Here is a 16,451-nt window from a genome sequence, read left to right on the forward strand (position 1 = left end):
CCACAGTTAATAGAGAGCGACTATCCTCTTTCTCCTCCTCCTCCATAAAAACAAGCAAAGATTTGGGAGGAAATGCTGCAAACCCAACTTTATCGTTATTATACATGAGGTGTTCCAAGGGTCTTTGAATAAATACTTTCTTTCTAGGGAAGTGATTCCAAGGGACCAAGAACTGGTGCAGATAATTTCACACTCTGGAGCACTCACGTCCCTGCAACTGGAGGAACTGCCTCCAGGGTGGCCAGGCTCCAGAGCAGCCTTCTAGTCTTGACTGAGATGCGTACCCAGGGGGGTACACATCAGCAGGATGGCCACCCTAGGGCTATAAAATGAGGCCTTTAGGACTGATCTGTCCAAATAAGCAACCAGGTTTCTAGTATATGAAAAGGTATTCTCCACCTTTTCAAACATCTCGTTCAGGATGACTTGCTCTCTGGGTCAGGATATCTGACCGTGAGGACTATGCAACCTCCCACAGCCCTTCCATTAGCATGGGTGGTTAAGATTATACCTAAGTGGGTTTAGTGACAAAAGTATCCAGAGAGATAACACGACTTTGTGGTGGCGAGTGTTGAATGATACTAGCTTGTGTTTCAGTAACACCCAGAGTGGAGTAATACCAGACTTGGAGGTGAACCTTTGGTGGGGTTTGTGCCCTAGCTTGGGGCAGTTTAAGGGGACACAAGGAGGACATGGCATTTCCTTGTTTTGTGGAGGAGGAGGAGGACGGGGAGCCAGTAGCATAGGGTAGTAACTGCCTGCGTTTTTTGCTACAATTTTCCTATAGTGTCATCTTATAATTGTACCTCTTGGGTTTATTTATCTATCATAAACGGTATGCAGAGAAGAAAATGTGGGCTGGCGGCTGGGACTCCCAGAGCTGGCAGTGAACGGGAGTCTGTTTGCTTACACACATTGAATCTCCCCATGACGGAATACAAGTGTTGGTTGCTGAAGCTCTCAGACGCAGCTGCCCTAGATACGGACACCACGCAGGAAAAGTGTGCAGTCTGCTCATTGAGAGAGGGAGGAAGTAAGGGCTGCCGAGATACACGCTCCTAATCAGCTCCAAACGCGACTGTTCAGTCAGGACAGGAGAGTCACAGAGGAAGGCAGAAATGAACTTCGGCCTTGAAGAAAGCCAGCAAGAGAATCAGCAAAAGGCTCCGTATATGGTTAGGAAGGTCCAATTAAGTGTTTCTGAAATGGGTGCGACAAAAATTACAATAGTTGGCCAGAAGAGCATATGAGCTTATAAGGAATAATTTACACTCACTTCTCTGAGCCATGTTTTTGTCAGATTCAAAAACACCAGATTTCCTACCAAACGTTCTATCAGAACAAACCTTCACCTAAGTGGTTGTTCTGCTTCTAACATGTGAATTTCTTGAAATATCTGCATAGGAGGAGTCTCTATTTTTTTTTTCCTAGCAGCAGAAAGAAGGCAGCAGGGGCTAAATTCTACTTAGAGCCGAAAGGCTTCTGTGGCTGTTACGCGAGCCAGCAGGCCGGCAGGCTTGAGAATAACAGCTCAGGGGCAGCTTTCACACCTCCCACCCCCCTGCCACTTTCAACGACTGCCCACCCCACCCCTGCCTTCAATTCAGCAGTGACAGGACACAGGCTGACAATCCAATTTTCTCCTTTATATGTGTTAGGCTGTGTGTAAGTGCATGATGCTGAAAAGCAGAGCTAAATATTAACCAAGACTTAAGCAGACTGAATGTAAACACTACTGATTCTCCTAAAAGTGAATATAACCTTAGATGACATGCTGTGGCCTGATCCCTGGGTCAGTGAATGTCTGTCTCCTGTTGATCAAAGATTTGAAGTACAGGAGCTACTGACCCGGACTCAACTTCAGGTGGGCAGGGAGGTGTTTATATGGAGACAGGGTGAGGCTATTTTTTCATCTCTCTCTTCTTTCCTGGCATTATTGAAGGGACAGACCAGGGAGAAGACAAAAAAAAAAAAAACCTCTTTGCCAGGATTTTGGTGTCTGGTGGCGAGAGGTAGTTCACTTTTGATCCTGGTCCTGAGAGGACTGGTTAGAGAAAAAATTGCCCTATCCTTGTAGAAAAGTGTGTTGAGGAATGAGATGCAAAACCCCTTAAAAACGAGATCTGAATCGACATTCTACAACCTTCCACTGAGTCATCCGGGGATTCAGGCCTCCAGTATTTAAGGCTCTTTGCAGTGGCCGCCACTGAAGAGAGAAAGAGGGGTGTGCTCTGACCCACCAAATGAGACTGCTTCAGCCCTGCACCCAGGAGGCAGAGCTGTCCCTGGTCCTTCAAAGATCAGATTACAAAGTGGCGGGAAGGGGCCCTGAGGGAAAATTGCTACTCTATCAGTCAGCATTCGGGGACTATCTGTAAGCTCGGCAGGTGCCTTGAAGCAGCAGCAGTGCCACTCCTGGCAGTGCCCCCCCCACCTCGTACACATACACAGCTGGGGTGTCAGCTCCTTCGAGGGCTCCCATCCCCAGGCGAGGGAATGTGGTCATTACTGAGAGAGCCCATATACTTTCCCATGGCTATCAGTTTCTTTAACAAGAAACCCAAATGGTCCTTGTAAAGCATAACGAAGGCTTCATTGTTTTCTTAACATTAACCAGTATCCCACTTCTCAGGAGAAATGGACAGTCTTCCAAGGCTCTCAATCTCTCAATTCTCATCTTGTACCTTAGTCACAGTGTTCTCAGGCACACACACGCAGGCTGCAATGCACACAGGTGACATAATGGTGCACACGAGTGGCACACACAGGTGAAGGACATGTTCATCTATGTGTTACGTGCATGCACAAATGTGTGAGGCACACGTGTGACACACACATACACACACCATGTACCTTCTATATCTTTTAAGGCAAGGCCTCCAACGCAGAGATTCTCCAAGGCTTTCCATGGAGGAAGGGAACTATAATTTGAACTCTTTCGAAGTCTAGGGATATTCAGTCATTTTTTTCTAGGTAGGGGAGGGGACATTGTGTATAAGCTAGTTTTTTCACCCAGAGGATTTCATGCCCCATCATAGACTGCATGCCTAGCCCCAGCCAGCTGTCCCAGCAATAACAGGCCACCTCAATATTTTTTTAAAGTAGAGTTCACAAAAGTATAAATCATCCCCACTAGTCAACCAGCTTAAATGTTCTTCTAACAGCAGTATTTTTGCCTAAGAACAACAAAACAAATTTTTTTGCAGAAAATCATTCAAAATAATTTTAAAATAGAGTCTGGAGGACAGTGTTGTAACAGACATTTCTTCCTCCTCCCGCCCCACCCCCCACCAGCTTCTTTTTCCTTCTCTTTAAATTGAGGTATAGTTAACATACATTTTATTAGCTTCAGGTGTACAAAGTGATGAGTTGATATTTGTATCTATTGTGAAACGATCACAATAAGGGTGTTTCTTGTGATAAGAACTTTTAAGATTTACTCCCTTGGCAACTTTCAAATATGCGGTTAGTATTATTAACCATAGTCGCCCTACTGTGCATTACATGCCCAGGACTTACTTAAATATTTTTATGACTGAAAGTTTGGAAGGTTTTGACCCCCTTCACCCACTTTGCCCACCTTTGCCCCACCCCTACATCTGGCAACTGCCAATCTCTTCTCTGTAACTTTGATCTTGGTTTTGGTGGGTATTTTTGGTTGTAACTGTTATTTAGATTGTACAGATAAGGGACATCATACAGTATTTGTCTTTCTCTGACTTACTTAAGTGTGATACCCTTAAAGTCCAGCCATATTGCCACAAATGGCAAGATTTCCCTCTCTTTATGGCTGAATAATATTCCATCTATCTATCTATCTATCTATCTATGTACCTATTTTTTGTCTTTACCATTCAACCATTAGTGGACACTTAGGTTGTTTCTGTATCTTGGCTATCATGAATAATGTACAGTGAACATGGGGGTGAAGATATCTTTTCGAGTTAGTGTTTTTGTTTTCCTCATATAAATACCCAGAAGTGCAATTCCCACATCATATGGTAGTTGTTTTTAATTTTTTCAGGATACTGTTTTCTATAGTTACTGCACCAATTTACATTCCTCCCAAGGGGGCACAAAGGCTCCCTTTTCTCCACATCTTCACCAACACTTATTTCTTGTCTTTTTGATAATAGCCATTCTCACTGGTGTGAGGTGATACCTCATTGTGGTTTTGATTTGCATTTCCCTGATGATTAGTGATGTGGCACATCTTTTTGTGCACCCTAAGTTGCCCATCTATATGTATTCTTTGGGAAAAATGTGTATTCAGATCTGTACATTTTCCCATCATGTTTTTTTTTGCCATCAAGTTGTATGAGTTCTTTTTGTACTTTAGATATTAACCCCTTATCAGATATATGCTTTGCAAATATTTTCTCCCATTCAGTAGGTCAGCTTTTCCTTTAGTAGTGCAGAAGTTTTTTTGACATAGTTCCACTTTTTTTTGTTTGTTTGTTTTTGTGTATTTTTGCCTTTGCTTTTGGCGGCAAATCCAAAAAAATCATCCCAAAGACCTATATTGAAGAGCTTATCACCTGTTTCCTTCTAGGAGTTTCATCATTTGGGGCCTTAAGTCTTTAATCCATTTTGAGGTCATTTTTGTGAGTCATGTAAGATATGAGTCAAGTTCATTCTTCTGCATGTGGCTGTCCAGTTTTCCCAACACCATTTATTGAAAAGACTATCCTTTCCCCATTGTATATTCTTGGCTCCTTGTCATAAATGAATTGACCATGTCTGTGTGGGTTTATTTCTGGGCTCTCTATTCTGTTCCCCGGATCTTTATGCTTGTTTTTATGACAATACCATACTGTTTTGATTGCTATAGCTTTGCATGCCCATTCTTCTCAATGCAAATGTGAGGTTGAACATTCAGGGAAGCTGAGATGCTCAGCCACCAAGAAAAATGAATTGTGCTTCTCCTCCTCAGCCATGAGCACATCCACAAAAGAAGTCTCCTCAGCATGAAAGAAGTTCTCCTTTTCCCACCCTCCCATTCTGGTCTGTTTTCATGGCCTAGGATATCTCTATTGGCCCATCTTGTTTGCTCTTTATGTACCTGCCAGTATGTGACAGGAAGGAGAGCGTTGTTACATCCTTCTCTGATGAACAGAAGTCTGATCTCCAGGGTTCACTGTCAAGGTTAATGAAGGTTAGTTCAGTTCCAGCTGTGCTCCAAACTAACACAAAGGCCCAGACTGGATGAAGATTCGCTTTTGCCTTCAGCTTAAATGAAGATTTGGCAGATTATAAAACAGCCTCCTAATATCTCTTCCCAACTCCCACGTAGACATGACCACAAGTCACATATTTGAAATCTAACCCATTAGAGTTCATTTCCTTTAACTATTTCCTCTACCTATCTTTCAAAAACAGTGCTCTTTAATATCTATCCTTAATATTTCAAATGTGAAAAATGCCTTCTCTCTTCGACAATACCACAATGCCCACCTTTAAACATTAGAAAGTGACGTGCAAGTTTTCATAAATTGAGGCTGGGAACTGATTTTGAAGGAAAGAGTCAGCAGAGGCATTGAATCCTATGAATGGGCGATCCAGGGCCAGGCCTCCTTTATCTCTGTCCCCTCTCCTCTTGGTGAGTGCACGGCCTTGGACAGAGCAGTTTAACACATAGATGAGCAGGAGACAAAGGTTCCCCATCGGAATAACCAGCCAATGAAGAATGGCTTTCCATCTGTCTGGAGGAGGAAATCAGCCGGTCCAGCCACACAATGAATCCTCCAGGCTCACCCTATTTGATCATGAGCAGAAGGAACAACAGACAATTCAACGACCCAGACTGACTTCAAAGCACTTTCTTCAGGAAAAGCGTCCACTCGAATTTCCAACAGCCTGAGAACCATCTCAATAGGAAAGAACAGAGTGAAGAGTCTATGGTGTGTTGACTTTTAGAACAAGTTTAAAGGTAGTTTAACATGTATGGTGCATTTTTCCTAACGTATACTTACTCCTTATTTCACAGTCAATCTATCCGTCACTCTGGCTGTCACTCACCCATCAACAACAGTGGGTTCTTACAAACAGTAGATCAATCATCATCAAAGAGACTGAAAACTTCCCGCACACGCTCTTACACGGCGCTTCACGCCCTTCCTGTTCTTTGTGGCAGTGCTGACATTGATATTACCCCTCCTCTTGAAGGTGGTGGAGGTGATGAAATGCAAGGCTTCGGGCTCCTTTCCACCCCCAGTCTCTGAAGGTTTATTGGAGTTGTCTTTCTCCTTCCATGCCCTGTGGATATGAGGAAACCTGGAACATCTGAAAGAGCCTTCAGCAGTCCCGAATGCAAAAACAGGTTCAATTTTGTGATGTGACTGATTTTGTAATATGTCAAAAACGGGTGTGCACGTAAGCTATTTCTGTTATTCTTACGGTATTTTGAACATGGTTATTCTTGCTAACATGACATTCCTGTATGCCCAGGATGTAGATGAAATACTGAAACTGTCTTTGCTTTCAAATAAGCTACACTGCCTCTGCAGAAGGGTATGTTTCTCTGTCAGATACATTTGTCTCTCTCTTTGCTGTTGTAACTGATTGTATATACCAGAAAGCAAGAAGCAAACATTTCTTGTTAGTGGCTTGTTTTTATTTGCAAGTGTGCTGCTTTATGAACTACCTTCATGTGAAATCATACTCCTAGTGGGAGAGACTCAGGCTGCAGTTTGTTGATGAGGCTAGCTATGGAAACTCACCTCTGTTCCCATCTACCTCTGAAAAAGACCCCACACATTCAGAAGAACAGGTTAGAGTCCTGAACGATATAAGCCACGCTTTCTAGGTCTCCTAAAACACTGAACTGGAAACTTTAGCACTTTAAAATTTGTGTTAAAACTCTTAAGCCAAACAAAAAGCCTACAAAATTTTTTCTAGATGTCTTAGCAATCATTTGTCTGGCAGCAAAAGAAAATAGAAAGCTTAAAAATACACACCCACCCGTGAGTCCCATTTTGTCCACAGACCGATTTTGAATGGCCCCTTCTGATATCGTCCAGATTTGGCAGTTTAATAGGCATGGCTAAGTCACTGTAAAGCAGATGACAAAAGGGATGTTCTAGAAATGCCATAAAAACATGCCAGGTCTTGCTAATAGCAAAACTGACTATAGAGAAATGTCAAGAGTTTCACAATCAGGTCAAAGAAAAGAACTTTTTATCATCTTCTCATCTCTCTTTCACTCAAAATCAAAACATGACAAAAATTTCCAGCTACTTAAAACAGAGTCTTAACTACAAATTGAATGGTTAGATCCACTTTGAAAGGAAAGGAAAATTAACTAAGTTTTGGAGTGCTCGCACTGTACCAATCCCTGTCCTAAGCACTTTATATGCATCATCTCCTTCAATACCCACAGGTACTGCCATCACCCCCACCCAACAGGTGAGGAAACTGAGGCACAGTGTACCTGCATTGCTTGCCCAGAACCCATGCTCCAAACCATTTTGCCACATTGCTCTTTACCTAAGGGGTGTGGGACCTCAAGCAAGTTCCCGACATTCCAGAGCCCACAACTTTCTTGTCTGCATACCTCACAGGACTGTGTAAAGATTGGATGAAAGAAAATATCTTAGGTAATCTGTCACATTATTAGGCACATAGAGGTGCGCAGAAGATATTAGGTTCTCCTGACCTTTAATCACAGCGAGAGAAGACAAGAAATGTTTTGGTTGTTAAACAACTTACCACTTTTGAAACTGGCTAATACTAAATCATGGCTTCTAATCCTGCCATTAGTGGCAGGCCTCGCTGGCACTCACCGAACCAGCCACGTGACACAGGATGAAAGCAAATTTGGGGCAGAAAAGTAAATGCATTACGTGTGTGCCCAATAAGGTGCCACGGGTTAGCTGTCTACACATATTCCTTTCCAGCTAGAGGACTTCCCTCCTCCGTTAAACCTAACTAAACTTTGGCCTCCCCACATAAAATGGACCAGGGATCTAACCTGTCATCTCTCTAAACAGAGCCCCATATTGCCAAAACATTCTAGAAACGTAGCCGTTCCTGGCACGTGACAAACTGCTGAGTTAGTTCTTTGTTCTTCCTCCAGCGTGAGACCATGGCTGGCCTGGTGCCTGATGCTGACCGCAGGGAGAGAAGCGTGCCATTAATCCTGGGTCTGTAACCATCTGGATGGCTCCCGGTCCAGATGGAGGCAGATGGCGCACTCCAAGGGGTTTAACGGAGGTGAATGCAAGGAGGGCCTGTGTATGGAGGTGTGGGCAGGCATGAGAGAATCAGCAAGAGAATAATAAGGCACCCAGAGGCCAGGTCAAGGTGGAAGTGTTTACCAGCCCTAGAGCTGAAGGGACAAGGGAAGGGATGATATGACTAGAGCCCAGTGAGAACCAAAACCATGGGGAGAGTAAGACTCAACAGAAGCTGTGTCTGTGAAGCGGTTCAGCCAGGCCAGAATCACAGTAGATTCCGTTGCTCTCTGTCCACTGGCTGAACTCAACCCGAGCTATGAGGCAAGGGAGCCAGATGAGGCGGTCCGCGGGGCCCGGCCTCTGGGGCACAGAAAGAATCAGGCAGCCCGGAGGAGGCGCCTGGACAATCACCGGCACTCCAGTGCATGAGACATCCCCCAGCTTGGGGTCCCAGCACTCCCAAAGTTGCCCATGGTCCTCTGGAGCAGCTGGTGTTCATCAAAACTTCCACTGAGGTACAGGCACACCCAAAGGGCCACTGGGGCCTTCCGACATTATAAGCACTCTCCGAATCCTAAGAGGAGAAGCTGGACTTTAAGAGAACAGCCATTGCACAGCCTGGGAGCTGCAAAAGGGACAGAAGGCTAGAGTTCCAGCCATTCACATAGCACCCTATGGGGCCAACACCCAAAGATTTAACTCTGCTTTGGGCATGACCCTGCAGAATACAACTTGGCGGTCTCTATTTGCAGGATACAAATTCATCTGCACAACTTTTCACACTGAAAGGTCAAGTAGTACACGCTTCCATTACCACCACCTGTGCCAAAATCCTACCAAAAAACTGACCTGGCTATTCAATACATTTTAGGTAACTGGCTGCATTTGCCCCCAGACTGTATTTGCAGATCCCCGAACTGCACAAATTCTCACATCTACGGATCCAAAGGCTTTTGGCATCCAGTCCTGGGCCAAGCAAGGTTGATGTTTCTGATCGGCCTGGTGGAACTTAAAATAACAAAAACAACCTTCACAACCCAGAAGTCGAGCTTAGTAGTACTTTCTGTTAGCACACTGCCTGACGCTTTGCAGTCTCCACAGAGATCTGATTACCCGGGTCTGAGTCTTCGAACTTTAAATGTTCTAAGCTGTCTTTAGCTGATACTTATAATTTAGGTGTGTGACTCCCACAAGGAGGCCTGATCCTGCCAGTGGCCCACCCCAGCCAAGGTGAACTTGAAAACTGCTTCCTCCCAAGCTATTTTTCCAGTTAGGAAATATCAAGGAGGAAAATATCACACCCAACCTTTATCCTTACAGCTGAATATTCTCAGAGGGCAGACACAGATGCCTGGTACGCTATAGTACTTTTCTAGGTAAGCTGATAGCAGCATTACTGTAATGAAACAGCTTCTCTTTCAGATCTCTGTACTCAGGTTGCAGCCAGGTTGGCAGGAGCCACCTCCCCTTGAACTTATGCTGAGCCCTCAGCATTGCTATTCTGGAGTGTCAGTGTATGTGAACCCACTCGTATACAGCCCAGGAGCAACACGGTTAGGGAACAAGAAAGGTAAAATGGACAGGAGTCTTTTCCAACTCCATAAATAATGTTCAAAAATCCAAAGAAGTCATATAATTTGGAGGAGAGGGAAGGGCTGATCAGAATGACTTAATTCAACATTTCTGAAATTAGAGTAAATCTGATCATTTTCCTTCATGGGAATTCTAAGAAAAGGTGTATTTTGACTATTTACAGATTTTTCTAGCATACCAATAATTTAAAGTTGTATTACTATTCATGCACTCAACAAATACTGACTGAGTCTCTTTTCATATTCCAGACACTGTTCTCAAAGCTGGGAACTCAAGTGAGACAACAGACAGACCAAGTCTGTGTTTCTTGTTGTAGGGAAGACACTCAACAAATATACAAATAAAGGAACAGGAATTGCAATATAGTGACAGATGCTATGATGTCAATATTATAGACAGGAAAGAGTGGTGGTTCAGGACACAGGCCCCAGAGCCAAACAGCCTGGTTTACATCTCAGCTCTGCCATTTCCTTGATGATTTGGGATAAATTATATAATCTCCCTTGGCCCCAATTTCTTCCTCAATGAAGTAGAGATAACAACAGGATCTAGTTCGGAGGGTATTGTGAACTTGGAGGATCCTGAGAATTAAATAAAGTAGTTCATATTCAGAGTCTGTAACAGCGGCTGGAATATAGTGAGTCCTTGATAAATGTTAGTTTTTCCTGCTTCAGGTGGGGGCGGCCCAGGCAGGCTTCTCAGAGGAGGTGACCAGCAGATGAAGATCTGGCAAAAGAAATAGCCAGAATAGAGGCCTCAGGAAGGAGCGTGCCAAGCCTGGTTTATGAAACAGGAAGAAGGCAGGTGAGGCTGTTGTAGGGTTAGGGAATAGAGGGGGATGGGATGGGATGGGATGCCAGGACCTGAAGGCCTTTGATGGGAGCCTGTGTCTGCCCCACAGGGGTAGGAAGCCACCAGAAGTTTGAAGTGGGGGAAGCACAGGACCTGATTCACACTTTTGAAAGCTTCTGCTGCTTTGGGCGTGAGAGCGATGAAAGAGGATGGGGTGGGAAAGGGAGTAAGAAGGTAACTAGGGTGATGGGATGAGAAACCGGTGGCTTGGACTTGGAGATGGAAAACGGCATGATGTATTTTGGATCAGGGGTCAGCAGACTATGGCCCATGGACCAAACTGGCCCCCAACCTATTCTTCTAAATAAAGTGTTTCTGGAATGCAGCCATGCCGGTTCATTCACGTACTGTTTATTGCTGATATCATGCTACAGTGATACAATCCTTGCTAAGGAGGGAGACCACAGAGCCTGCAAAGCCCCTCAACTATCTGGGTCTTTCTGGCAAAAGTTCATCAACCCCCATGTTGGAGGAAGGCTCCATAGGACTTACAAAAGGGCTGGGTGTGGATGGTGAGAGAGAGAGGGAGGGACTGAGGATGGTTCCTGCATCCCAGCTATGAATAAGCGGGTGGTGTCATTTCCTGAGACACAGAGGAGAGTACAGGATGGGTGGCAGGAAGAGAGTTATTATTTAGGACATGTTAAGACTGAGATGTCTCTTCGACATCCAAGCGGAGAGCCTAAGGAGGAAGGTGGAGGTATAATCCAAGAGCTGAGGGCTGGATCACAAGTGCAGGCGTCATCTGCAAACATCTGTTCCCTTCTCTCCATTCCCGCTGCTTTCACAATTTCCACCTGAACCACTGTAGTGACTCCTACCTCTGAAGGGCATGGGACAGGATGAGGTCACCTAGACAGGGACTGCAGACTGAGAAGGCACCAGTGCTAAGGCCTGAGCTCCGGACCCTCCAACACTGACAGGCGGTGCAGAGGTGCCTGGAGCACATCACAGAGAGGCAGGTCAGCTATGCCCAACGCTGCTGAGATGCCCAGAAACTGAGATATTAGCAAGATGGAAAGGGGGGCCTTGGTGAATGGACTGGCAGTGTGGGAAGCCCTGAAATGGGTGGAGCTGAGGAAGACAATGGGAGGTGATTTGCAGAGGGAGCAATTACCAAGACATTTCATCCTGATGAAGACAGGAGAAATGGGCAAAGGCCGGAAGGAGACATGTAAGCAAAGGAGCCTTTTTATAAGATAGGAGATGCTAGAGAATATTTTATAAGACACAGGGTTTCCCCATTACCCAAAAGCAGAGCGTTTCTATGAAACCTTTTGTAAGACAAAATAGCGTAAAGTGAAGAAGCAATTACTATTAATTCATATGGAAAAATCTACAGCATTGCCAGACTCCAAAAATCACATCTCTTAGGCTTTCCTGAAACCATAGGACACATCGTGCTAGCAGATGCACAAAACCAGTCAAGATAAAGCCCAGGTGCTCAGACGCCACTCAAAGCTCTGGCAGCTTGATGCTCAGACGCTGGGTGGTTCCCGGGAAAGGAGCTTGGTGGCGCCACTCTCGCTGCTCTGGGCACGCGCTGCCCTCTCCCAGCTGGCTGCAAAACCAACGCCTGATGCTGCTTTCACTTCTTACCTTTTTTGTAAAAGCAAAAATCCAGTTTAGATTTCTTCTGGTTAGCGGAACAGGTACCAGTGTAGGGCTTACACAAAAGCAAAGTCGTGAACTCAAACTTTCAGAAACGGAGGCCTATCTGTAATAGGAATGCTCCAGCTGGGAGAGAGAAAATGACGCAGGAGAGAAAAGGAAGTGAGGTCTCTGAGAGGTGGGAAGGGGGAGCCAGAGGTCAAAGGAGCAGAAACACTTTGTTCTTTGGAACAAGAGGAGAGGTAGAAGGTGTCTAAGTACATATTCAAGCAGGCTGGTAGGTGTAGCGGATTTAATAGGACATTCCCATCTGATGACTTCTATTTTCTCAATACACATGAGAAGGCCTCATCAGTGAGAGTGAACTGGCAGGAAAGGGGAAAAGGCAATGGACTTGGAAAGAACTCAGAGCTTCTTACAGAATCATTGACATTTCATCAAATATCTTTTGTATTCTCCATAGCATCGAGCACAGAACTAGTTAACAAAGTAAGCCCTCAGCTACATACTAGTTTAGGACATTAAGTGTGGAGTGTGAACTTTGCTATCACTGTTTTTAGTCACGGTATTGGGAATGTGTGCTGCTCAGACATGCAGCTCCCTTCAGCAGGTGTAATGCTTGCCTGGCTATTTGTTGAAGCCAGAGTCTCAGGTATCTGCAAACAGGTAAGTCAAACAATGGCCCCTTCTACTACAAATGTCACCTCCCGTAGACACAGGCTGACAAACTTGCTATAAAGATAAGATGTCAAGAAGACTGCATTAGGCTCTCTTTACCCCACTGGCATCTCAGCCGAGAGCAAACATCAAATGTCTGAATCCCACTGGGCGGCAGATTGGAATTCAGGAATTCAAACTTCTGTCCAACCCCTGACATTCCTTTTATTGACACAGCCCATCCTTCACCAGATCCAAGGGCCCTGTCTTTTCTCCTGTTAACTTGTTTTCCGATACCTCTCCTTTTCTCTTCCTTTTTGCTTTCTCCCTTTCCATCTCTCCTAGCTCAGCCAGAGTCAAACTCCTAATTTCAATTTCCATTCATTATTTCTTCTCTGAGTGTGCCAAGACTCCCTTCCACCCTGACTCTGTGAGCAGATACCCCTCCCTCCAATATCATCAGGATACCAGTGTGAGATTTGGCAGGTTCCCTCTTCAGATGAACACTGACACGCCAAAAAATGCAGCCGCCTTACATAAAAGCAGAGGTACTGGAACAAGGTGCTGCAGTGGGTGTGACATGGGTGAGGACTGCCTTACTGCTCATTATATTTCAACTATTGGGCTATTGACAGTAAAAGAGCCTTTCGCCTTTTCCAATGCATCCTTTGAGCACCTACTCTGTGATTATGTGACCCATATGCATGACACTATTCACCTGCTTTGCAGATATTTATTGAATAGGTTGGTCAGGGAGCCGAGATCTGGGGGAACCCCTTCCCAGAAGCGAGACCACATATTACATGAGGGGAGGAGAACATGTGGTATCTCCAAAGATCTGTAAAAACCCTCCAATTTTAGGCATTATGCTGGCTTGCTTTCCATATTTCTATTAAAAAGCAAGGAGAAACCTGCCCCCTCAATGTTCTCAATGAGGTGAGAGTGATGATGGGCTTAGAGAAAGCAAAAATGTCAGAACGTGTTCCCAGTTTTGAAAAGATAGCCCTAGAACATGTGGATCCCTGGCTACCAGCATGGCCACCCTGTATGCCACTTGCCCCCAAATCACTGGAGAGACCCTCTGGCTTGCATCCCCAAACTGCCTGTACAATTGCAGAGACCCACCTTCAGGCAAAAGGTAGGAAGCAGTGTGGTCGCCATCTCAGTGTAACTCAGAATAGTTTGGCCCATTGGTCTCTTGATGTTCTAAACTTTAAATCTAATAACATGGCAAAGTAGGAAGGACTTCAGAGTCAGATTGACTGGGATCTGTAGACAGGACTGGACACCGACTCTCTATAATCTGAAGCAGATTACTTGGCCCTGCTGAGTTTTGTTTTATCTATCAAGGGAGTGTAAGACTACCACTGCTACAGAATTAGTTAGAATTAAAGACAATATGTTCAAAGATAAAGCTAATACAGATGGTACTTGAAATTACAGCTATTATAATTAGCAGAAAGCCTGGGTTTGATTTCAGGGGCCTAGGATGATCTAAACACAATCTCTTCAATTAAAACATTGATGTTTCCAATTATACCTCTTAATATTTACGGTGAAAAAAAGCAGTATGACATCCAAGAATCACACCACACACACACACACTCTCTCTCTCTCATCCCTGAACCAACATTAAATGATCAGGAGATGCCCTTTACTCCCATGCGTCCTTGAGATATAAGACTCTAGTTCTCATCTCTGCCTCTCTGTCCCCAGCTCAGTATCTTGCCGAGCTGCTGAGGCTGAGCTCTTTGTGCCCATCCTGAATTTTTGGTAGGGCGAGAGAAGGACAGGCGGCTGAAGAGGGACAGCTATTCCCTTGATGCAGGGTGGGGAGAAGGAAAGAAGGCATGGAGAAGAAAAAGTCAAGCCCCAGGAGTGTTTCCAGTGCCCAGGTAAGAAGGTTTGGTAACAGCTTCTGTTATGCACTCAGTTCCGCAGGCAGAAGAGCAACACTGGCATCTTCAGGGCAACCAGATGAACTTGGCTGGAGAAGCAGAGAAACAAGGGAGGGAAGGCATGGCTTTCAACACCCTGATTCCACAGCAGAGACATCACCTGGCCAGCCCCCTTCCTATACCTTAAATGACAGGTGTGCGCACAAGGGTAAGACGCGTCATGCAAAAATCTCCAGGCCCCCACAGTCTACTGGTATGCTGACATTCCTCCCTCTTGCTTTTAGAAGGACATCAGCTAAACTCTCACGGACTGGAAGCTCGGAGGCCTGTGTTGGTTAGCATCTCTTGGGCAAGCAACCAAAACTGGTGCTGATTTTCAAAGAAGGGAAATTTATCAACATGGACGGCTCAAAGCATCTGGGAAAGCTGAAGAACCAGGCTCAGGGGCCAGAGAGGAACAAACGGACGTTTAACATCCAGAACCCAGTCAAAGCATGACACAGGGAAATTCCGGTGAGGACCTCGCTGTGGTCACCCACAGCTGCCCCTAGCACCAGCACTGGCAGCTGGGAGCTCCAGGTGGATTTAATGCCCCTGCTGCCCTGGAGATTGGATGTTACAGGGGTACCTCTGCCAGCACCAACATGAAATCTCCACTGGCCCCGCTTCATGACATGGCTACTTCTCCATTTCAAGTCCCAGGTGGCTGTGTCTGAGTGGCCAATCCCAGGGCACAGGCTTGCACCATAGCTGTAAGGGGTCCCTGGAAAAGATCTTGCCACACAGAGGTGACTTTCCCAAACATAGAAGAGTTTCCGCAGATGCTAGGCAGCCAAACACCGGCAAATCTCACCTAAAGAATGCAATCGCAGTGAGGGCAAATGGCAGACCCGCCACCTGGGACTGTTCTGAGTTTGCAGGAAGCGGTGCGACAAGGCAGGAAAGGCACAAGCCAGGAGTTCAAATATCTAGGTCTGACTCCATCACTTATTAGCTACATGACTTGAGCAGGTACATAATATGCTTCTCTGGATTTCTGTCATGCAGGGAAACATCTTCTGTGGTTAACCACTGGTTTGAAACAAAAACGAAAATTCCAAAGAACCACCACCAACAGCAAAGCAGAAGCAAACAAGAGGACAAGCATCCCTTAGGGAGGAATCCTGTCCCCATGCCCCATCCGACTCGAGGCCACTGTCAAGTTACTCGTTCCGATGAACAAAAGCGGACCCAGACTTCTATTTTCCTGGCACTGCACGCGATTAAGAACAGAAAATTACGGCTACCAACCACCCACAGGAGGCCGCCTGCCCAGCGCCTGCAGTGGCACGGGGAGAGGCTCCCGCTACCAATCTCCAGCTCGCTGCGTCCACCCGACGCCGGCCAGCCCGCTTCACCCGCGGTTGCAGGCTTCCAAGCGGAGGGATCGGCGCAGAGCGAATCGCGCATCGCGGAGGAAAGACCACCGTCCGCGGTCGCAAATGGACCAGAAAGGGACGCGAGCGTCCCGAGCCGACGTTACAATCAGACAGCGGGTGCTGAGTTACGGTAATTAACGCAGACAGGGTAAGGCTCCCTGCGCCAGAGGAGTATCAGATGCCCGCAAAGGTGGACCACAGACGAGCCGCAAACCTTAGCGATCAGCCCACCCACAACCTCACTTTGA

The 16,451-nt window shown here is 45.7% G+C and overlaps 1 protein-coding gene across 2 annotated transcripts in view; it reads right to left on the bottom strand.

Moving 5' to 3' along the window:
- The window catches only part of SLC39A11 (solute carrier family 39 member 11), a 369,910-nt gene that overhangs the window by 350,337 nt on the left and 3,122 nt on the right, over nt 1-16,451 (bottom strand). The gene's annotated exons all lie outside the window — the stretch shown is intronic.

This window comes from Manis javanica, chromosome 4 (genome assembly GCF_040802235.1).
Source record: "Manis javanica isolate MJ-LG chromosome 4, MJ_LKY, whole genome shotgun sequence".
NCBI lineage: Eukaryota > Metazoa > Chordata > Mammalia > Pholidota > Manidae > Manis > Manis javanica.